This window comes from Crinia signifera, chromosome 3 (assembly GCF_055691185.1).
Source record: "Crinia signifera chromosome 3, ASM5569118v1, whole genome shotgun sequence".
Classification (NCBI taxonomy): domain Eukaryota; kingdom Metazoa; phylum Chordata; class Amphibia; order Anura; family Myobatrachidae; genus Crinia; species Crinia signifera.
The window spans coordinates 296,647,353-296,670,048 of record NC_139219.1 but is presented as its reverse complement, the minus strand read 5'-3'; positions in this window follow the sequence as shown (position 1 = coordinate 296,670,048).

The following is a 22,696-nucleotide window of genomic DNA, read 5'->3' as shown; positions in this document are numbered from 1 at the left end:
GTTTTCATGGGAATGCCGATGAAACACTGGGCATTACCATAGGTGAGTACCCTCCCCCCCCGTGCCCACCACCTGCAATGATGAGGGCATGCACTCGGCAAACAGTCTGTTCGCCGTGGCCGCAGCATATGCACATGTGCAGAAATGCGGCTGTGCATTTACAAAACATGCGCATGCGATTGAACAAACCTGAATAAGGTCCTAAAAGTGTGATTTTGGGTACAATCAGGTATTGGAAGTTAAATCATTTGGGGCCCATTTATCAAAACTCTCAAATAAAATGTAAGCAGGTGATAATAACAATTACATTTTCATTGTGATTTTCCTTACAATTGCATGAATTCATTATTCACCTGGCAGGACAGGGCTAAACACTGAACGTTTGGAGTGCCAAGTCCATAGCTCCAAATATATATATAAAATAAGTGTCACTCAAGAGTCTTGGTTGGATGCGGTGAAACAGGTATGATTTAATCCAACAGGTTTCGGGACCTCTGCCCGTCATGAGAGGTCCCGAAACCTGTTGGAATAAATCATACCTGTTTCACCGCATCCAACCAAGACTCCTGAGTGACACTTATTTTTGGGAACAAATATTGGAGCCTTACAAAGCTCAACTCACACCACACCCCACCTGAGTGGTGAAAGGGGTCCCTTTCGACCCAATTCACACTTGGTGGGTAGGACCCTGTGCGGTTCCCGAACCCCTCTCTTCCTGAGCCTTACAAAGCTCAAAGGAGGCACCAGGAGCAATTTACTAATTTATCCATGAGGAGTGCCGGGACTAAAGGATTGATTGATATATATATATATATATATATATATATATATATATATATATATATATATATATATACTTGCACTTTGCCGGCACTCCATGAAGTGAAGATCCAACTTGGTGGGTGCACTCTTTCAAAATTTCATACAACTCCTCCAGAAGAAAGGCACTCCACACAGATAATTTGCACAAAAGAGCTGTATTGAGGTTAAGTCATCGCCAAGTACTTTCGGAGCCTCCGCTCCGTCCTCAGGGCATAAACCACAGCTACACACAGTATTCACAACAGTGTTTCCCCCAGTGTCCCCCCACATAAAACGGACATTTATACATTACCAGCCATGGTCTCCCGCGCTCCACGCCGGAGTCAGCGTCCCGGAAGCTGTCAGACCCGAACTTCCGGTATCCGGCGGACGGACTGGTGCACACACAGTGATGCGCTCCAATTCACTACTTCCGCGTTCCACCCGTACTTCCGGGTCTACGAGATCTCCCTGCTGCTTTCGTTGCCACGGAAACGCAACGGCATGGCAATATCCTGCAATGACAGATAACAAAATACACATTTAAAATACAGTGCATGGATGAATAATACATACAGAACAAACGTACATGTACAAAGAAATGAAAAAAGCAAATACAACCCTATAATTACAAAGGGAATCTAATTTAGCCAAAAACAGTTATATCACCTTACAGTATACTAAAGGGACCAGGGATCATTACAGCTCAGGTTTACACCAAGCTGTTCCAATTTATTTTGTCATTAAGACCATTAGGTCTAATCGTATTTAAACGTAAGGTCCACTGGGTCTCCCTAATAAGTAAGGACCTTGCCCTGTCTCCACCCCTCAAACTGACAGGAATTTGATCAATAATGAAGTATTTTAATGATTCCAGTGAGTGGCCCAATTCCTGGAAGTGTCTAGGGACTGATTGATCTATAATTTTACCCTTCAGTGTATTCCCAATGGCCGACCTGTGGGCAGCCATCCTTTCCTTGAATTTCCTTGTGGTCTGTCCCACATAGAACAGACCACAAGGACAGACAATGATATAAATTACGAAGGATGAATTGCATGTTAATACGGATGTCATAGATTTTATTATTATGAGGGTGTTTAAAGGATTTGCAAGGTTGAATAAATTTGCAAGTTGCACAGTTACTGCAGCTGTAACACCCAGCTGGTTTTCTGTACACATTGGGCTGAAGTGGTGGACTGGTCTCGGTTATGTCCACCTTAACCAGCCTGTCTCTCAGGTTGCGACCTCGGGTGTAGGCCAGCAATGGTTTTTTATTGACCAAGGAAGGAAGATCTCTGTCTGTGGCCACAATGGGCCATAATGCCTTAGTAGCCCTTCTGATAATCGGGCTAGTCAGAGTAAATTCATTAACCCAAGGAATAACTTCCATTTGGCTTCTCTTATTGGGTTTAAACAAATCCTCCCTTGTCATTCTCAGAACACGATCTTTGAGAGACAGCAAATTCTGTAACTCATAGCCACGTTCCCTGAATTTGACCACCATTCTGTCTAATTCATCTGGAACATTCTCTTTGATACTCGTGATGCGTGCCACTCGCATCATTTGAGACAAAGGCAAACTCTTTTTCAAGGAAGGGGGGTGATGGCTTGAGGCCCTCAGCAACGTGTTTCTGTCTGTATCTTTGGTGTAGACACCTGTACAGATCTTCCCTTCTTTAATAAAAACATTAACATCCAGGAAGTTAGCTTGTACCAAGCTACAACTGAATGTAAATTTTATGAACGGGCTGCATGCATTGATATTATTCATACAATTTTGGAAGGACTCCTCCCCCCCTGACCACACCAGGAACACGTCATCAATGTATCTGGTATACATGACCACGTGCTCCCTGATGTGGGCAGGGGTGAAGAAGAGATCCTCCTCCAAGTCAAACATGTAGATATTTGCATAAGAGGGGGCCACGGAAGAGCTCATGGCACACCCCCTCTGCTGCACATAAAACCTACCATCAAATAGGAAATAGTTACGACACAGTGTAAGCTCTAACAACTTCAAAAATAGCAAATGGTCAAAACATGAAGGGTCCAGATGTGTAGCTAAAAACTTTTGCATCGCTCTGAGACCCCCCTCATGCGGTATGGACGTGTACAAACTGCACACATCCAGACAGCAGAGGAGGGCCCCAGATGGAACTTCACCCAGCTCCTCTAACTTCTTAAGAAATGAAGTTGTGTCTTTCAAGAATGTTTTCTGCAGGGGAAGCAATGGCTGCACAATACTGTCCAATAGCTGTGAAACCGGTTGAAGCAAAGAGTTACAGGCAGAAATTATAGGCCTTCCTGGAGGCTTTGTAGGGTTCTTATGCAATTTAGGAAGCGTGTACATCACCGGGACCACAGGGTGTAAGACCTGTAGAGCAGATAAAACTTTTTTGGGGATTTTGCTATCCCGGCACGCTGTTTCCAATAAGGCAAATAGTTCCCGCTGGTACTCCAGGGTGGGATCCTTTGTCAAGGGAATGTACACACTTGTATCCGATAGTTGTTGTAGAATTTCTTGTCTGTAATCTGACTTATCTTGGATCACAATCGCCCCGCCCTTGTCGGCGGGACGAATTACAATCGATCGGTCCTTCTCTAGCTCTTTAAGAGCATCCATTTCAATTTTCCATTTCAATTTTGTTGAGATTTGGACGGATATTGTATGGGGTGGCTAGGAACCTATCCATAGAATTGTCCATTAGCCTAATTTTCATTTCTTTGTACATGTACGTTTGTTCTGTATGTATTATTCATCCATGCACTGTATTTTAAATGTGTATTTTGTTATCTGTCATTGCAGGATATTGCCATGCCGTTGCGTTTCCGTGGCAACGAAGCCGGATGTCTGCGGTGCAGCAGGGAGATCTCGTAGACCCGGAAGAACGGGTGGAACGCGGAAGTAGTGAATTGGAGCGCATCACTGTGTGCGCACCAGTCCGTCCGCCGGATACCGGAAGTTCGGGTCTGACAGCTTCCGGGACGCTGACTCCGGCGTGGAGCGCGGGAGACCATGGCTGGTAATGTATAAATGTCCGTTTTATGTGGGGGGACACTGGGGGAAACACTGTTGTGAATACTGTGTGTAGCTGTGGTTTATGCCCTGAGGACGGAGCGGAGGCTCCGAAAGTACTTGGCGATGACTTAACCTCAATACAGCTCTTTTGTGCAAATTATCTGTGTGGAGTACCTTTCTTCTGGAGGAGATATATATATATATATATATATATATATATATATATATATATATACATGCACACACACACACATACTAGTAAGCCTGCTCAAAGCTAATGCTTTGAAAGCTACTGTAGTCTACTACTGTACCTCTGTGCTTGTGCATGTGTGAGAAAGAAATGCAGTTTCACTTGCTGCCAACAGATGGCAGTATTTCAGAGACACACAAATGGACACTAGACATACAGTATATATAGATTATAAATGTATATATATATATATATATATATATATATATATATATATATATATACATATACAGTATATATATATATATATATATATATATATATATATATATATATATATATATAATTTTTTACTTGCTTCATCCCAAGATTTTCTATAAAAGAAATGAACAAGGAGACAGTACAGGATGTCAGGGAGTAGATACTGTCATACTGAAAGGTGATACAGTCATTATGGCAGAGATGAGTCTGGGTCATGAATTCTGACATGTCCTTACTTTACATAAAGCCAAGAATAGTGACATATTCTTCTTGGCACACATTGTTTAACCTTTTTCAAAGCCTAGGACGTCATGTTGATGTCTGAAACGTATGACCTTAGAAATCCTTAGGCTTGGAAATAATATCTAGCCAAAAACTAGAGAAATACCACAATAAAGAGTGAGAATGGGAGGCAAATAATGAGAAATGTACCAAGAATTCATGTCTCAGTATAGAGACAACAGTAATAAAGAAAATCTGCGATGATGTAGAGAAATTAGCTATAGAGAATTACATTATTCAGGTCTGAACTACAAAGTTTAATGACAAATGACACATTTACCTCTGGCCTACATAAATCATTGTGTGCATACAATGTAGTATATACAGTAGCCGCTGTTGTCTGATAGAGAACTTACCACAAGGTAACGTTTTATACTGATGAACATTTATTAAACCTTAGTTGTCCTCCGAAAGCATTTTTATATTCACACAGTTGTGGAAAACAAAATAGCCAAAGCCTTGATATTTTAACAAACAAATAATTGTACGGAAAAAAAGTAACATAAAATCCAATACAGTTAACAGCATAAATCCGATGCATAACAATGAATAACAGATACAAACGTTGCAATAAGAGCACAGAAAAGGAGAGAGCAGTGTACTGGAAAGGGCAGGGCAAGTCCTTGTCACTGGAGTCAGCAGGCAGGTTTGAGTTACAGGTGGAGGCACAACAGCTCACTAAGGGGGTCATTCAGACCTGCTTGCTAGGTTGCGTATATTTGCTGCCTACCGAGCAGGTAAACCAGGGCAAGATCCCATCTGCCAGGGAACCCATCTGCCACAGGGACCCCGCCGCTGACTTCCCATCCACTGCAGGGACCCCACTGCTGACTTCCCGTCCACCACAGGGACCCACTGCCTGCCCCGCTCTGCCTGACCCTGCTGCCTGCCACCAGTGTATGTGCGGGGGGGGGGGGGCTGCCCCTGTCACCCCGTGGATAATCCAGCACTGAGGTAAATGCTGCTCCGCCTCCCCACCAAACGCACACCCGCCCTCCCACGCTGACCAAAGCCCTGCATCACGATGCAAGTGGATGTGTACACTAACACACGCATGTGGCCGTGACAAGGAATTTGGTGCAGGTGCTTACCTCATGTGAAGTCAGCTCCCCACCCCGAGCAGGCATGGGCACGCTTGTGTTCGCAGGGGTACACCCAGCCTTTTTATGGGCACACGCCGCCATTTTTGTGTCCCCCAGAGACCGGCCACTGCCTAGCCATCATTTTGCTAACACCCTGACAAGTGTAAAACTTGCCGAAAGCGTTCCCTCCATGGGTGTGCTCATGCGCATGAGTGACTATGCGCATGTGCACTCTCACACCATCGAAAATGGGGCCAAATTCGCTGCTCGCTGAGCAGGTCTGAATTGGCCCTAAAATTCATTAGACATGTCTGACAGTTGAAGCTCATGTGAGTTGTGACGTGCAGAGTTCGCCATGTTGCGGAGGGTTATTAATGTCATGTGTATTATTATTTCAGTCTCCTGGAGGAGAAACATTATTAAAGAAAGTGGAATGAAGTGTATTTTTATTTGACGTCCCTCTTCCCCATGCGAGAAGAACTAGCGGGAGTCCAAGCAATGGATTTCTGCAGTTCATGGATTCTCAACATGACTCATTCTAGGCAGGGCCGTATTAACCCATGGCCCAGAGGCGTAGCTACCGTAAGGCAGCCACCGCGGCTGCTTGGGGGAGCAAGCGCCAGCGGGACACCCCCGGTGCCCGGGCACTCTGGTCAGACCCCCTCTTACCCCTCCGCATGCCGCCGCCACCGCATTCAGTCCGGCACCGCAGATAGCCTCCGGGCTCCGTCTCCTGCAGTAATGAAAAATGTCACGACAAAATGGCTGCCCCCTAATAGCAGACAGTTTTTACGGATGCTAGAGGAGGCCGCCGCCTCCTCTAACATCCCTAAAAAAACTGTCTGCTGTACGGGGGCAGCCATTTTGTCGTGTTGTTTTTCATTACTGCAGGAGACGGAGCCCGGAGGCTATCTGCGGTGCCGGACTGAATGCGGTGGCGGCGGCATGAGGAGGGGTAAGGTAATTTTTTGGCGGGGGGCGCCACAATATTTGTTACGCCTCTGCCATGGCCGGGTGTAGTCTTTCAGGTATTTCAGTCCCTCTTCAGCACTTCCTTCTTCCACCGCACTACAGCAAAGATATGGGGTTAGACACCTGCTCTTCTACAGAGTGCACATTCCTCAGATGGCAAGCAAACAGTTCCAAACTGGTTGTAGGTAATAGGGCAGTCTGTAAATAAAAAAGAGTTGTGGCACTGCACTTCAGCTGACATTTCAGAAACACAGCCTATGCTATCATTAACACTTTCAGTATTCACAGTATTCTCACTCCTATTGGTCAAATGTCTCTCACCCCCAACTGCTAAACCATTCCCTTCCCACTTCCTCCAACTACGAGAGTGCCTTTAACCATTGGAACCCTAGGCCACCAGCAACAATGCCTCGGTCCCAGGTGGTTCACACCATGCACACTGCACCCATTTTTTACTACTTTCCTCTCCAGAGTCCTGCGATGAAGGCAGCAGTGCTTCTGGAATCCACAAAATAATTCCATGGCACCTTTTTTTCGGAGTTCCACGCATGCGCCGTAGAGTCTGAGACTCTATCCTATAGATGGAAGAATAACAAGAACAATTTATTAATACTGACTCACTGGACATATATCTAAGTTTATATTTAAGTTAACATCAGTCACCATTGTATGAATGTGGAGACAGTGGGATAGGGGAAGTCATGTCCATCAGTAATCCTTCCCCTTACATTTTCCATTTCCTTCTCTGTAGGGTGACAGTGTACATTCACACAAGGGTGCCCTTCAGTGTTACAGTTAAATATAAATTGTCAGCATTTAATTAATGTTTGTAAACCTCCATTTATTAGGCCTGATTCAAACCTGACTGCTGATCTGCAAAGTTGCAGATGAACGGGAGTAGACAGAAAGGAAATCTGCAAGAGAATTGCAAATGGATCACTATCTACCCGCAAAACCAATACGCAAATAATAAACCATCAAATGATTTGTCTGTACAAATGTCAGTGAGTCTGACCACAGATACAGGCTGATTGAGGCTGGCACTGATGTCATAGACCCTCCCTTAAAACACCTGGTACGACCTGCATTTTTTTGGACACTCCCAGAAAACATCCGGTTACCACCCAAAAACATTGACCGCTTTGCATTTACGATCCATATGCTTTTTCTGTCTCTATTTCCCCTTATGCATGCGCAATGTCTACAGTATGCATGAGCAGTCATTAGGTAATCGCTTGATCTGCGCATTTACTGATCAGCGATCAACTGTGAATCAGGAGGTTCGAAATTCAGTTAGCTGTAATGTGTGGGAATTATTTGCAATAAAAAGGTAATATTTTTATCCAGCTGTGATATGATTTTATTTTCTTTTGCCTTAAAATAGATATAAACATGTTTCCTTTACTTTGGCATTGAGTAATCTTTCCTGTTTGTGTTGTTTATCATCATCCAAGTCAGTGGTCATCAATGAGACCTACATTAACATGAAGCTTCTCTGGCTTGAAGCAACTTAATGGCTGGTCGTGACTATGACTCCACGAATGACATTTCCCCATGCAATGACCTGCTTAATGACCTTTATTCTCTACGATGGATTTTCAAAACAAAACTGCATCAAAACACTTGAGAAACATAATACATTTCATTAACTAAACATAAATAGAACAGCAAAAAACATAGATCTGAAACTCTAAAATAGCTACTGGGAAATAAAAACACAACAGTTGGGCACAGGTCAAAGTTTAGAAAGTGATAATTAAAAATATATTATGATTTCTACTTGTGCAAAAATTAATATAACAGTGGAACTCAGGGGTAGATTTATTAAGCTTGGTGAAGTGATAAAGTGTCTGGTTTTTATCACCAGCCAATCAGCTCCTGCCTTTCATTTTTCAAACAAAGCCTTTAACTTCACAATATTACAATATTTGTACACAGGCACTGGTTTTTATGTACTGTATTACCTGTGTACAAATATTGTAATATTGGCACTGGTTTTTATGTATTTTATATATGTACAGTGTGGGTCACTGTTCCTAAATTTAGATTGTGGAACGCATTATAAGGAAGTGCCCTTCCAGTGGAACGCAAGATTATACTAGTGGAAGACACGCTGCCATACATCATTAGAGCGCGCAGTCTCCACAGCGCTGACACGCATTTACAGATAGTTCCGGGTATGTGAAACGCACCTGTCTTAAGAGGCGCGACACATCCCATTTGATATACACACATCCAGCCGGGTGACACACGGAAGCGGGTGCAATGGAACGCACCTGACTTCTGGTCACCGCGATCACCAGCGGTAGCGCTATTTTAGCCCTTCTATGTACTTATCCTACAGACTATGGATTAAGGAAGATGACCCACACTTATGAAAGTTCTTATATGTATTTTTAAAGTGTTTACCTACAGTTTTTTACTTATGCCTTAAAAACGGAACAGGAAGTTACTCTAATTCCTGTTACAGGGTATATAAACCCTGACCCAGACACTCCTCTGTACACCATGAGGAAGATCCCAGAGATGCGTTGTGTGAACAGAGGAGGACGCACTTTGGGCTGCTAGTATCCAGTTTGGGACTTTGATCTTTCACTCCCTGGTCGGAATATCCGGGAAAGCCTGCCAGGTTGTAGATCGTTTTGTTTACATCTGTACCCGCCTAGCAATCCAAGTATTATCCTCACCATTTTATCTATTTTTTATGTGATTGTTTTTTAATGTGGAAGTCATTAAAAAAGTTTTTATGATCTATCCATCGTGTGGTCTGAGAAAGAAACCTTTATAAGAACGTCGCAGCTACAAAATCAGTGAGTTGGGGTACACATTGGATTTCCAGTTGTGGTGGCACCTCCCCCTTTCCCTGGTGGACCCAAAAGATACCTTGATGTGCAAGCATATTAATTGTATATTGTGAGTTGGGGTACGAATCAACTAAAATATACCTTGATAGGCTTTTCCAGCAACATCATTGATGTGAGTTGGGTACGTTATTCTGTACCAATAACAATCAGGTGGAAGGAACATCACCATAGTCCCTCACTCCTTGCACGGATGTCAATGAGATTCTGTGTGGACATACTTCACCATATGCCATTTTTTTCTGTTTCTCTTTTCATGGACAAACGTATGTGAAAAATTCCCTACAAGGATTTGTACTTTGCCCATTTGACGAAAAGGAAAAATCCTACTAACAAAGGTAAGTACCATCGAACATGTTGTAAGCGCTGGAAGGTTCCCACTTAAAATTTGTGTGTATTGGTTGTATTTTTGAGGAGTGGTGTCTCCCCATTAAGTGTTTTGAGACCTACTAGCAGCTGCGCCCAAGGGTGATCCATTTGCCTTTCTTTGGGTTTTATACTTACCGATCCCCATGGGTGACGGTCACAGGCGACGGGCGGCAGCTTTCAGTCTCCTCCTCCATCAGTCACTCCGAGTCCCCGGCCCCAGCAATGTACGTAATTCATTGCATTTCCGCTGGGGGAGCATCACATGGTTTCCCTGCTCCCCAGCGGCACTACGCTAATTGCGTACATTGTAGGCTGGCAGTGCCAGAGGAGGGGGACTGAACGATGGTGCCAGGGAGTGACTGCTGGAGGAGAGGGACCCATCAGGTGGATCAGGGGGACCCAGTGGATGTGGTGGCCGGGTCAGAGGAAGGTAAGTATAATGCACAACACACATACATTTCCCCCACTATCCATGTCATATCGCCACTATTCATGTCATACCCCCAGTATCCACGTCGGCGTGTAGTTGACTTTATAAAGTGTGGCGAGCGCAGAAAGCCACCGAGCCCAAAGCGTGGCGAGTGCAGCGAGCCCGAAGCTTGGCAAGTGCAGCAAGCCCCTCTGCAGGGCTACAGAAGCAGTTACGTAGTTTTTGTAGGCAGCATAGTGCTGTATACTGTAGGTATTCTCAATAAAGCACTACATAAACTATGTAACTGCCGCCGCGAAACTAAACAAGTACCATAGTTCTTTATTTTTAAGCAAGATATAGTTTTCTCTACATTCTATTGATGATAATTGTTCTGTCATTGAGAACATTAAGATTTTCTCTCCTATGCCATCTCCAGTCATTGTGTGTCATTGTATGTCAGTGAAAGAACTATTTGAGTTGATAATGTTGATGCTTTTGTCCAATGTCAAAATGAGTGAAAGAAACATATTAAGGGTTACTTATATCACTTTCAGACAGAAAAAACCCTAAATCCCAGCTTTTACTCAGCATTTGAGTTCCGGGTTGTTTTGCAGGCCCCAGCCTGACCCCCCTTCCCCCCCATTTCACACAGAAAAGCTAATTACTATCTGATAATTTGCTGATTAACACCGGTATTTGTTCTGTAAGAAAGGGTCCACCCGGGTCGGATTCCCAGGGTCTTCGACCCCGGTGAATACTTGGGTCAAAGACTAGAAATTTCAACATGGATTGACTCTTTCACACAAGAAAAGGACCCGTGTTGAACGGCAAATTGCAGTCTTGAAATGTTTGACCCGGTAATTTGCTTTTCTGTGTGAAAGGGTATTGAGAAAGTGTAAAAGCACATGAACATGTAATTAATACCCCTTTCACAATGAACATTAAAGTTACAGAGTGAAGCATTTCTGCTCTTTAATTAGTTCAATATAAAAGGGTCAACTTAAATTCCGAGTCGCTGACCCTGCTCTTTACCACGATTTGCGACCCGGCTTGACCCTTTCACATGTATCTCAACCAATTACCAGGTTGACATTTTTTAACCCAGTAATTTGCTTCTAAGTGTGAAATGGGGTCAAACTGCACCCGGCAAAATAACCCGGCATTAAAGTCTTTAAATCCCAGGTCGCCAACCCTGCTCTTTACCAGGGTCGGCGATCAAGGATTTGCAAATTGAGTTGACCCTTTCATACTTAAGAAATCCCGTGTAATTCAGAAAATGGCACTCAAAATGTCGGGTAATTGCCGGATCGCAGGTCTGAAAGTGGTATACGCTTTATTTTGTTATCATATTGCCCTAGGAATTTGAAATATCCATCTGTGACCTTAAAATGTCCCAATCACTAAGATAGTTAATGGTCTTAAACAGGTATCTTGTATGTTGGCAACTCATGTCAACTTTTTTGGATGGGGTCTTTGTGTGCACGCTAGGGCCCAAAGGGTGTTGCAGCACCGTTGCTTAACATGTTAAATAGCAGAAAAGGCAAACATTAAGGGCAGGGTGCCGCTAGAGGGGATGAAACCAAATGTTCTCACTAATCCCATATGTGGCTCACATTCCAGCAACATGGCAACACAGGCAAAGCAATCCAGGAGATCTGACCACTGTAGCTTAGTGGTCCCAGGAATTATTACTTTTTGTGTAATTTGTTTTTAGTCAGAATAGATTTAACAATTTCTAAATCATTTTCTTGCTGACTCTACTGTATCTTTGTTTCTGGCTGGCTTGTGTCTGTATTCCATATTTACTGATGATGTAGAACTGCATTTTTGCCTAAGACAGTCATGTTTGCTAAAACAACAGGTAAATGAATTGATTTTGACAGGCAACATTTGATTGGCTGGAATATCATCCAGTTGCACTATGGAAGATTATGATATCTTTCACCAGACATGACTGGTCTTTAACAGAAATACATAAACAAATACAGTACAAATCTAAAAGAAAAACAAGCACACAATCACACGATCACACCACAGGAACTAAAAAGAAAAAGATAAAATACTTTATGGAAAACAACCTCAAATAGACCAATATAGAACACAAAAACTAGACATCTTATTAGCAATCTCTTGATATCTTTATAGTTTCCTACATTGTTTTTTTTTCTCCATTTAAACTACTAAAAACCCACAAAGTAATAGTAGCCAGCATTATAAAATGGATTAATAGAATAGCACCTAATCCAATGCGGTCTGTTTCTTAACCCCTTCCCGACATTTGACGTATATATACGTCATGGCCGGGATGTACTTCCCGACACATGACGTATATATACGTCATGACTTCAAAGTGCCACTGCGTCTAGAGACGCAGTGACAGAGGGACGATGACTGCTGTCCCTGACAGCAGACATGTCCCTGCATGCCCAGGGGGGGCGGCGATGCCGCCCCCCCGTCGGCGATCGCTGTGATTGGCTGTTCAATGTGAACAGCCATTCGCAGCGTTTTCCTGTGTTACCGGCGAATCAGACGCTCGGTAACACAGGTGTCAATCACCGCCGGGTGTGAGGGGGCATGAGGGGGTCATCGGTGACGACGACACCTCACCCCACCTGCCCCCAAGGCTGTGATTGGTCCGTCGGACCGACGGACCAATCACAGCCAAGGCGCGCCATTTAAACTAACGGTGACTGTGCTGCAGACGCCATTCCGGTCTGGAATTGCGTGCAGAGCGGTCACCGGCCACTCTGTCGTGATATACATACCTGAACCTTGCCTGATACTTACCTGATCACCGCTGATCACCGCTGGTAGCGTGCTGCCAGCAGTTGGATGCTTCCTGGATCTTGTGACTTCCTGTGTCCTGCTGCTGCAGTGTCATAGAGTCACAGATCGTGAGAGATAGTCAGAGATAGTCAGATATAGTGAGAGAGAGTGATAGAGAGTGATAGAGAGTGATAGAGAGTGCTATATTTTGTGTCTGCTGCACCCCTTTTGTGCTGATCAGTATATCTGTGCTGATCAGCAACTTTTTGGGTTTTTTTTTTTTATATATATACCTGTCAGTTGCACCAAAGGTTGTGCTGCCTGTGCAACTGACTGCTGCCCCCCCTTTTGTGCTGATCAGTTTAAATTAATTAACTGATCAGCAACTTTTTGGGGGTCCAGTTTTTTTTTTTATATATATACCCTGTCAGGTTGCACCCACAGTTGTCTGCCTGCTGCCCCTCACTGCTAATCAGTGTCGCATCACTGCATCACTGATCTGCAGTTTTTTTGGGGGGGGGGGATTGCAGTGGGGTTTTGTTTTTACACCCACGTTGCTTTTGTGGGTGCTTTTGTGGGTGTCCTGTGGCCGCTGATCAGTGACGTACATCACTGAACAGCATTTTTGGCACAGGGTTGATATCATTTTTTTTCTGCAGTTTTTTTAAATTGTTTTTTTTTTTGGAGAGTGCTGTGGTTTATTACACCCACGTTGCTTTTGTGGGTGTCCTGTGGCCGCTGATCAGTGACGTACATCACTGAACAGCATTTTTGGCACAGGGTTGATATCATTTTTTTTCTGCAGTTTTTTTAAATTGTTTTTTTTTGGAGAGTGCTGTGGTATTTTTTTTTTAAATTGTTTTTACACCTGTTGCCTTTGAGCGCTGTTCAGTGACGGAAGTTACTGACCAACATCTGTGCTCAATTTTTGGCGCAGGACCTTTTTTTTTTTTTTTTTTAACCCCTTCAATTTTTTATTTTTTTTATTGGGATCAAATTCCTGTATAAAGTATTTTTTTTTCTGCACTACATACACACTACACACTACATACCCCCCGTGTTGAATGCCCCCCCTCCCTCGTAGGTGTTAGTGGAAAAATTGTCTGGGATTTAGTGCACCCCTTCCTGGATAAAGGTTATCACCTCTATGTGGATAACTTTTACACTAGCATCCCCCTGTTTAAGGCCCTTGGTTCAAGAGGTACAGCAGCTTGCGGTACTGTGCGCAAGAACCAAAGAGGCCTCCCAAAAACGCACGTTGCCCAATTACTGAGAAGGGGTGAAAGCAGGGGAATATGCACCGAAAATATGTTGTTGGTCAAATATAAGGACAAGAGGGATGTCCTTATACTGACAACAATTCATGGAGACAGTACCACCTCCATCCCTGTACGAGGTACCAGTACCCACACCTCAAAACCTAATTGTATCCTAGATTACAATAAGTACATGGGCGGAGTGGATCTTTCAGATCAGGTACTGAAGCCGTACAGTCCCCTGCGGAAAACAAAAATCTGGTACAAGAAGCTGGCCGTGTATATCATCCAGATGGCACTGTATAACGCTTACGTACTATTCCATTCTACCAGCCAGAGGGGGACATTTATGCACTTTCAAGAGGAAGTCATAAAGGGCCTAATATTTGGGAACCAGCAGGCAGAGGGCCCCAGTACTTCTAGTACTGGCCCCCGTATTGTACCAGGGCAGCATTTTCCTAACGAAATCCCCTCCACTGCAAGAAAGGGCAGGACACAAAAAAGGTGCAAAGTTTGCTATAAAAAGGGAATAAGAAAGGATACTATTTTCCACTGTGAAACTTGCCCCGACAAACCCGGCCTATGTATAAAGGAGTGTTTTAAAATATACCACACATCTATGGATTATTAGGTTCATCATTTCACCGTGCTTCGGGGGTCTTGCTAATGCCACATAGCACCCACCATTCATTCCACCAGAATCTGAGCTGCAAAATCCAAAAATCACTCCTTCCCTTCTGATTCCTGCCATGCACCCAACTGGTATTTTTTGGTCACATATGAGGCATTGCCATACTCGGGAGAAATTGGGGCACAGATTTTGGGGTGCTTTGTCTCCTTCATTCCTTGTGAAAATGAAAAATTTGGAGCCAGAACTGCATTTTTGTGTAAAAAATGTAATTTTTCATTTGCACAGCCCAGTTGTATCAAAATTGGTGAAACCCCTGGGGGTTTGAAATGTACACTATACCCCTAGATGAATTCCCTGAGGGGTGTAGTTTGCAAAATGGGGTCAATTGTGGGGGGGTTCCACTGTATTGGTGCTTCGGGGGTCTTGCTAATGCGACATAGCACCCACCAACATTCCACCAGAATCTGTGCTGCAAAATCCAAATATCACTCCTTCCCTTCTGAGTCCTGCCATTTTTTGGTCACACATGAGGCATTGCCGTACTCGGGAGAAATTGGGGCACAGATTTTGGGGTGCTTTGTCTCCAGTGGTGCAAGTAGAATTTTTTTCTTGGTGGTACTGATAGCCTCCACCAAAAATGGGCGTGGTCATGTGTCATGAGGGGGTGTGGTCACACAAAGCTAGAGGAGAGACTAAATGACAATAGTGGCGTGACATCAGGAGACAGGGAATGACTGGGGGGCTGTTGGCTCTTGCTTGGGGGAGAGCCGGGCAGCTTGTGCTTACAATTGTGGAGCTTGCTCTTCATGTTGTCGGCGCAGCTGACAGGGCCGGCATCAGACATCTTGGGGCCCGGTACACTGATCTATCTGGGCCCCTCCCCCTAAACACATTCCCTTGAGCAGAACATTTTTAGTATACTGCATATTACATGTGTTTTTTTTATTGTTACAAAAGAAACATAATTCATAATCACTAATACTGGAGGGGGGTCAGGGTAAGTATCTTTACAGGAATCCAGGCTTGGTGCCTTTATTAACCATTGCTAGGCACTGCACTGCCACAGCAATGCTTACAGCCCCTGAGCCACACAAAACTTTGGGGCCCCTCACAAGCTTGGGGCCCGGTACAGGTGTCCCTGTCGCCTGCCCTGGCCGCTGATGCCTGTCAGTGTGACAGGCTAAATCAGCAGTAGCCGGTAGCTGCATACAGCACCAATCATAATGCTGGGTGGGCAGGCTGCGGATGCATTATATTTAGACTTAAAATAAAAATAGCATTGACAGTGGGTCAGGGGGTAAGTGGTACTAAGTATCTGCAATATATTTCTTACAGGTACTCCGTACCACGCCGTACCCCCTTACTTGCAATACTGTTTGTCTCCTTCATTCCTTGTGAAAATGAAAAATTTTGAGCCAGAACTGCATTTTTGTGTAAAAAATGTAATTTTTCATTTGCACAGCCCAGTTGTATCAAAACTGGTGAAACCCCTGGGGGTTTGAAATGTACACTATACCCCTAGATGAATTCCCTGAGGGGTGTAGTTTGCAAAATGGGGTCACTTGTGGGGGGGTTCCACTGTATTGGTGCTTCGGGGGTCTTGCTAATGCGACATAGCACCCACCAACATTCCACCAGAATCTGAGCTGCAAAATCCAAAAATCACTCCTTCCCTTCTGAGTCCTGCCATGCACCCAAATGGTATTTTTTGGTCACATGTGAGGCATTGCCGTACTCGGGAGAAATTGGGGCACAGATTTTGGGGTGCTTTGTCTCCTTCATTTCTTGTGAAAATGAAAAATTTGGAGCCAGAACTGCATTTTTGTGTAAAAAATGTAATTTTTCATTTGCACAGCCCAGTTGTATCAAAATTGGTGAAACCCCTGGGGGTTTGAAATGTACACTATACCCCTAGATGAATTCCCTGAGGGGTGTAGTTTGCAAAATGGGGTCACTTGTGGGGGGGTTCCACTGTATTGGTGCTTCGGGGGTCTTGCTAATGCGACATAGCACCCACCAACATTCCACCAGAATCTGAGCTGCAAAATCCAAAAATCACTCCTTCCCTTCTGAGTCCTGCCATGCACCCAAATGGTATTTTTTGGTCACATGTGAGGCATTGCCGTACTCGGGAGAAATTGGGGCACAGATTTTGGGGTGCTTTGTCTCCTTCATTCCTTGTGAAAATGAAAAATTTGGAGCCAGAACTGCATTTTTGTGTAAAAAATGTAATTTTTCATTTGCACAGCCCAGTTGTATCAAAATTGGTGAAACCCCTGGGGGTTTGAAATGTACACTATACCCCTAGATGAATTCCCTGAGGGGGGTAGTTTGCAAAATGGGGTCACTTGTGGGGGGGTTCCACTGTATTGGTGCTTCGGGGGTCTTGCTAATGCGACATAGCACCCACCAACATTCCACCAGAATCTGAGCTGCAAAATCCAAAAATCACTCCTTCCCTTCTGAGTCCTGCCATGCACCCAAATGGTATTTTTTGGTCACATGTGAGGCATTGTCGTACTCGGGAGAAATTGGGGCACAGATTTTGGGGTGCTTTGTCTCCTTCATTCCTTGTGAAAATGAAAAATTTGGAGCCAGAACTGCATTTTTGTGTAAAAAATGTAATTTTTCATTTGCACAGCCCAGTTGTATCAAAATTGGTGAAACCCCTGGGGGTTTGAAATGTACACTATACCCCTAGATGAATTCCCTGAGGGGTGTAGTTTGCAAAATGGGGTCACTTGTGGGGGGGTTTCCACTGTATTGGTGCTTCGGTGGTCTTGCTAATGCGACATAGCACCCACCAACATTCCACCAGAATCTGAGCTGCAAAATCCAAAAATCACTCCTTCCCTTCTGAGTCCTGCCATGCACCCAAATGGTATTTTTTGGTCACATGTGAGGCATTGCCGTACTCGGGAGAAATTGGGGCACAGATTTTGGGGTGCTTTGTCTCCTTCATTCCTTGTGAAAATGAAAAATTTGGAGCCAGAACTGCATTAATTTTTCATTTTCACTGCCCAGTTGTACCACAATTGGTGAAACCCCTGGGGGTTTGAAATGTACACTATACCCCTAGATGAATTCCCTGAGGGGTGTAGTTTGCTAAATGGGGTCACTTGTGGGGGGGTTCCTAACTTTTAGCATCTTATGGTGCCTAGAAACCTACATGGTGCCTAAAAAATAATCTCATAAAAAGGAGGCTCCAAAATCAAGTAGGTGCTCCTTCTATTATGAAGCCTGTGGTTTGGTCAACGTGCACACTAGGGCCACATATAGGATATTTATGAAAACAAAAGAATTGGGGGAATCAATTTTTAGTCACATTTCTCTAGTAAAATCTACTGTGTTCCTTAGAAAAATGTATTAAAATTGCAAATCTGCAAAAAAAATGAAATTTTGAAATTTCACCTACACTTTGTTTTAATTCCTGTGAAACACCTAAAGGGTTAACAAACTTCCAAAATGCTGCTTTGAATACTGTGAGGGGTGCAGTTTTTGAAATTGCATCATTTATGGGGGTGTCTCACATACAAGTCCCTCAAAGTCACATCAGAACTGAACTGGTCCCTAAAAAAATCAGTGTTTGAAATTTTCTTGAAAATTTGAGAATTTGCTATTCATATTTTAAGCCTCCTAGTGTCCAAAAAAATTAAAAGGATGTTGAAATAATGATGGAAACATAAAGTAGACATATGGTCTATGTTAGTTATTAACTATTTTGAGTGGTATGATTATTTGTCTCACAAGCAGAAAATTTAACATTTTGAAAATTGCTAAATTTTCCATTTTTTTACGACATTTTGGTATTTTTCACAAAAAAACACAGACTGTATCGACCCAAATTTACCACTAACTTGAAGTACAATGTGTCACGAGAAAACAATCTCAAAATCACTGGGATAAGTAAAAGCAAAAAAAAGTTATCCCCACTTAAGTGATACCTGTCAGATTTGAAAAAAAGGGCTCTGTCAGGAAGGCAAAAACAGGCTGCGGCGGGAAGGGGTTAATAAATACAGTAGTATTTAAATGAAGTAAATTAATAATAAAATAACTTCTGTTCCACTGTGTTCTGGGATGTAGTTTTACGCACCAGCGTGGGACTTAAGGTACCCATAAACAGTACACATGTGACTTCTTGGAGGGAGAAGTCGCATAAGAAATTCTTTAAACCGCCCGGAGCATGATCGCATGTTATCCCATTCCCCGCTGCTGGGAGGCTGCCCATGGTGGAGGTCTGACCAGCTAGCAGGTCTGATCTCTGACTCAGATATGGTGCGCACGGGACCGATGTCAAATGGGGCATCACGGATGGTGTATGGTTAGCATTACTGCCTCACAGAACTGAGGTCATGGGTTTGATTCCCACCGTGGCCCTAACTGTGCGGAGTTTGTGTATTCTCCCCGTGCTTGCGTGGGTTTACTCCGGGTTCTCCGGTTTCCTCCCACAATCCAAAAATATACTGGTAGGTCAATTGGCTTCCAAAAAAAATGAACCCTAGAATGTCTGTGTGTGCGTGTACATGTGGTAGGGAATATAGATTGTAAGCTCCACTGGGGCAGGGACTGACGTGAATGTTCAAATATTCTCTGTAATGCGCTGCGGAATATGTGTGCGCTATATAAGAAACTGTTAATACATAAATACATCCGATTTGGCCAATTTTCACCCGATTTCTCAGTCAGATCCATTGGAATCGGGTGAAAAGTGGCCAATTCGGACAAGTGTATGGCCAGCTTTAGGGCAAGGCTGCGAGAAAGGGGGGTTGGGCTGCGGGCACTTAGAAATCAGGTTAGAGTTAGACTGCGGGGCAGGGTAGGTTAGGTTTAGGCCAGTGATTTTCAACCGTTTTACCTTGCGGCACACTAAATTTTACAATTGCCAAGGCACACCATGAGATCCCCACAGGACAAAACACATTGGCCCCCACAGGAAAAAACAAACCTATTGGCCCCCATATAAAAAAGAATCACACTGGTCCCCACATGTAACAAAAATAAAATGGCTATGTTCTGGCTATGGCATCTATGACCTGCAAGGCACTCCGAATACATGGGTGCTTAGCGCAAAGTTGTCAATGGAGAGAACACATACTGTATACTGTAGATAGCAAGTGCAGTATAATAAACAAATTGTCACATCATGTACATGTACAGTATTTGTGTCAATTCGATCAGACAACTCATGCAATGTCCTCTACCTTGGTTTCCCAGTAAAAAAATTGCACCTCTGGTGCAAAACCAACCAGCCCTGCTCAAGCCAAGTTACAACCATTCTCTACTCCCTTCACTGGCTGCATGTAAGATTGACTTACTGAATTTCAAAGCCCCACGTGGTATTTGAAGCAGCTTCTGATTTCACACAGCTCACTCGAGTACTGCGATCTGTAGAGGAAGGACTTTTAGCTAGAGATGTGCGGGCTCGGATTCCTCAGATCCGAGCCAGCACGGACGTCATCAATCCGGGCCCGGATACGAGCAGCGCTCGGCGCTTCCCGCCTTACTCGAATCCGGGCGCACGGGCAAAACGTCATCGCACGGCGTCGGATTCTCGCGAGATCACGGAACCCTTAAATTCCGCAACCTCGCGCCGCCATCTTCACTCCAATCTCGGAGAAGGGTAGGGAAGGGTGTGCTGCTGCTGTGTGTGGTCTCTGCTGGGGCCCGTGCTGCTGTGTACTGCTCAGTGATCAAGACATCACCATTGCAAGGATGACTGGTGCTGTGTTCTGTCTCTCCTTTGTGCTGGGGCCTGCCTCTGCTGAGTCTGCTCCTGTATAGTCAGTCACAGTGTGATAGTCCACTGGTGCTGCTAGTGCCACTGCCTGCCCTGCACTGCCTAGTGTCTGCTGCAGTCTGCTCTCTGCTGTTTCCACTGGCTAGTGCCTACCAGTACCTATTGCAGTATATAATTCCAGTGTGCTGTTGCCCTTGGCTACCAGTACCTATCACAGTATATAATTCCAGTTTGCTGTTGCCACTGGCAGTGGCTACCAGTATTTTATTTATTGCAGTATATAATTCTAGTCTGCTGTTGCCACTGGCTACCAGTATTTATCGCAGTATATAATTCCAGTCTGCTGTTGCCGCTGGCTACCAGTATTATTTATCACAGTATATAAAAATCCAGTCTGCTGTTTCCACTGGCTACCAATATTTATCGCAGTATATAATTCCAGTCTGTTGCCACTGGCTACCAGTATTTATTGCAGTATATAATTCCAATCTGCTGTTTCCACTGGCTACCAGTACTATCAGTCCAGGGGTGCCCACATGTGTGCTGTATCCATCCAGGGGTGCCCACATGTGTGCTGTATTTGTCCAGGGGTGCCCCCATGTGTCCTGTATCAGTCCTGGGGTGCCCGCATGTGTGCCGTATAATTCCAGGGGTGCCCCATGTGTCCCATATCAGACCAGGGGAGCTGCCCTTTTTTTTAATGAAAATAAATTTAAGGTGTTTTTTTTTTTTACGGCAAGGGCTGTTAAATGCGCTGTAGTCCAGGGGTGAGCCAAGAGTGCTGTATAATTCATGGGGTGTTGCTAAGTAAGGTGTGCTGCTCTTTTTTATAATTAAAAGAATACACATTTTTATTTTTACTGCAGGAATTTGTCTGCCGTATAATTCCATGCCTGCCGCCATGTGTGCCGTAACAGTCCAGGGGTGCCGCCATCTGTGCCGTATAATTCCATGTGTGCTGTATCAGGTCAGGGGTGCCACCATCTGTGCCGTATAATTCCTGGGGTAAGCCAAGTCTGCCGTATAATTCATGGGGTGCTGCCAAGTGTGCTGTATTAGTCCAGGGGTGATGCTAAGCGTGCCATATCAGTCCAGGGGAGATGCTAGGTGTGCCGTATCAGTCCAGGGGTGATGCTAGGTGTGCCGTATCAGACTAGGGGGGATGCTAAGTGTGCCATATCAGTCCAGGGGTGATGCTAAATGTGCTGTATCAGTCCAGGGGTGATGCTGTGTGCCATATCAGTCCAGGGGTGATGCTGTGTGCCGTATCAGTCCAGGGGTGCTATTAAGTGTGCCATATCAGTCCAGGGGTGATGCTAGGTGTGCTGTATCAGACTAGGGGGGATGCTAAGTGTGCCATATCAGTCCAGGGGTGATGCTAAATGTGCTGTATCAGTCCAGGGGTGATGCTACCTGTGCCATATCAGTCCAGGGGTAATTCTAGGTGTGCAGTATCAGCCTAGAGGGGATGCTAAGTGTGCCATATCAGTCTAGTGTTTGTGCCGCACACTTGTGTGGCTTATTATCATAGTTATCCAGCTACCTCGGTGCAACCTTTTGCCCTAAAAACAATATTGTAAGGTGTGAGCTGTTCAGAATAGACTGTAAATGAGTGGAAATGAATGTTATTGAGGTTAATATAGCGTAGGAGCAAAACAAATAAAAAATTCTGCGATTTTAGCAGTTTTTATGCTTTTTTAACAAAAAAATCAGAACCCAAAACCCAAGAAATCCAAACACAAAACACTTAGGAGGTGTTTTGGCAAAACCCATTAGAACCCAAAACCTCAAGGTAATCAGAACCCAAAACCCAAAACCCGAAAAGTGGCCGGTGCACATCTCTACTTTTAGCAGTACCTTAAATCTCCCGAAATTCATGGGATGGACGAGCTTTTAATCATCCTGCTCCACCTTTATGGAATGCACTTCCCCACAATGTTCAAGAAGTCCCTACTCTAGAACTCTACAAAAACAGAATCAAGACTTTACTGTTTACTCAAGTATTTCCTTAAATGTTCCTTTATACCACTTTCACACTGCCTAAACGTTTAAAAAA